This window comes from Brassica oleracea, chromosome C7, assembly GCF_000695525.1.
Source record: "Brassica oleracea var. oleracea cultivar TO1000 chromosome C7, BOL, whole genome shotgun sequence".
In the NCBI taxonomy this organism is placed as follows: Eukaryota; Viridiplantae; Streptophyta; class Magnoliopsida; order Brassicales; family Brassicaceae; genus Brassica; species Brassica oleracea.
Window position 1 is genome coordinate 27336496 of NC_027754.1, and position 268 is coordinate 27336763.

Genomic DNA, 268 nt, shown 5'->3' on the forward strand with positions numbered 1-268 from the left:
AACACCTTAACATACTAACTCACCCACTAACACACTCAATTAGGATCAATTTCGAAAAGTCTCAAATCCATGAACCCTAATTTTGCCAAAGTTCAAATTAATCTCAGTTCCACCTTCAATTCAACAACCCAACTTGATATATAAGCTTTTCCTAGTCTATTTTACCATAATCAAGCAAGAAAATGTCCAAATTTCGATTTTCAAATTCTAGGGTTCATGGACCTACGAATTTGAATTTAAAAACACAATACCTTGCTTTGGATGGAAG